This window comes from Brassica oleracea, chromosome C5 (assembly GCF_000695525.1).
Source record: "Brassica oleracea var. oleracea cultivar TO1000 chromosome C5, BOL, whole genome shotgun sequence".
In the NCBI taxonomy this organism is placed as follows: Eukaryota; Viridiplantae; Streptophyta; class Magnoliopsida; order Brassicales; family Brassicaceae; genus Brassica; species Brassica oleracea.
The window spans coordinates 26641892-26644394 of NC_027752.1; positions in this window are offsets into that span (position 1 = coordinate 26641892).

The window sequence follows — 2503 nt, forward strand, 5'->3', positions numbered from 1 at the left end:
GTCATGTTGGCTGAGTCTGACACCGATGAAGATAGTGAGTCAAGAGACTCAAAGAAGTAAAGAGGAGATTATTGAAACAAGAACACCCCTAAAACCTGCAAAATTTTGTGTGAATTCAGATCACGCTCGAGATTTTGATCCCGAATGCTAGGTATTTGCTTAGTAAATGATTAACATTGGTCCTTAACTCTTAAATGTACATCTACAGAGTGGTGAACTGATGTAGTGGAAGCTACGATAACGCAAGTAACCTATTGATTTTAAGAATACCTAGGAAACGTTGCTTTTTTGAACTCGTTGAGATCCACAGATCTTTCGAGAACAAGGTTGAGAATACTCTTCTCAGTGCTTAACAAAAACTCCTTATAAAAATATCAATATCAATAATCTGAATACAAACTTAAGCCTAGGCGGCTATATATATAATAAAACCAAAAAACTCTAAAATAATAAAGATAATTATTTAATAATTAATAAAATAAATAATAAATATTTAGAAATATCTCAAATATTTATCTACATCATTCTCCCCGGGTTAGAAAAGATTCGTCCTCGAATCTTTACCGTGATCTTCAATTCCAAAACGCTGTCCATGACACACATATTTTTCTTTTTCCTTGGCCTTCCATCGATAATAACCATCAAACAAAATAATATAATTCTTTTGCACCATCAATTTAATCTTCAAATATATCGTAGCAAAACACATCACAAAGACCTGAAATTTTGTCTTGATGTGTTCTTTATGATAAGGAGACAAAACCTTCATTATCTCCATGCTTCTCATGTTAACTTATTTCAACACCAAGAACTGATCTAGATTTGATTTATTTCAATCCTAACACATTTCTAAAGAAGGTAGAAACACTAACCTTGACCCATGCTTGGATGCAATTCCACCAATTGATCTTCTCCTCTTTAACCTTCTCATGTTGGTGATTTCCTTGATGGACAAGAAATCCCAAAGCTTCCTTAATCTCTCCTTTTGATAAATATTATTGTTGTGTGTTTTAGAAAGACTCTCTTTTACATACGTGCAACAAATGATGTACAAATCATTTTTATATTAATCAAAGGATTGTGTCTTAACCAACACAACTCTTCCACACAACACTTGGACGCAACACTTCGTTATAATAACCGTATTAGTACACCATAATGTATCATATATATATATATATATATATATATATATATATATATTAAATCTTGTAATAATATATAACATTATTATTACCATTTCCATATATGTTATATGATCATGAGATTAAGGACATTTATAAACATAAGGTAAAGTAGGAGGGTTATCAAGACACCCAGATTCTACTTCCTTCGTTGAAACCGATCCACCACGGTATCACCTTTTATGTTAGAATCTAAAAACATTAATATGAACTTGAACTTTATATTAAACCGTAGACACATGAACTTGAACTTTATATTAAACCAATAGACACATAGGTCATACAGAATATAAAATATTCTAACATTCTCCCACTTGACCTTTGTGTTGACTTAAGTGTTCAATAACTTTAATGCGCACTTTTATAACAAGTCCACTTGCTTTTTACTAAAATTTGAATTAATCGAATCATGGCGGTTGTATGTCATTAAACGACATAGTCCCTTCCCTGTATCAAAAATCATTTCCAATTTTATATAAATCCTTATATGAGAAGAACCTATATTTCTCAAACCAAACATATGTTATCCACAGTCCATAAGTGTATACACATACTTTAATGATAACATAATTAATAAATCAGAAACATAATCTTTAAGTGAATTCTCAGTGTCAAATACATAATGAGCATCCCATAACTAAAATAGCAAAGCCTTATCTATAATACCCATACATTCTACATGGCCATTGAACGCCTTGGGTGGTAAACCTTTAGTTAGCGGATCCGCTACCATCATGTCCGTCCTTATGTGCTCAAATGACACACTCTGTTTCTGAACTTCTTCTTTAACAGACAAGTACTTTAACTCCATGTGCTTAGCACCTTTCGAGTACTTGTCGTTCTTTGAAAAGAAGACAGCTGCAGAATTATCGCAGTAAATTCTCAGCGGCTTGGATATAGTGTCGACAATCCGAAGCCCTGAGATAAAATTCCGCAGCTATAGTGCATGAATTGTGGCCTCAAAGCATGCCACAAATTCAGCCTCCATAGTGGAAGTAGCAATGACAGACTGCTTTCCACTCTTCCATAATATTGCTCCCCCAGCTAATAGGAACAAGTAACTAAACGTCGACTTTCTGCTATCAACGCATCCGACATAGTTTGAATCTGATTATCCAATGACTTCTAGCTGATCAGATCTCCTATATGTAAGCATGTTTTATGTGGTGCCTTGCAAGTACCTGAGAACCTTCTTTGCAGCTTTCCAGTGGTCCATTCCGGGATTACTTTGATATCGACCCAACATTCCAACATCAAAGTTGATATCAGGTCGATTACATGTTTGAACATAGTTCAAACTCCCAACCACCGATGCATAA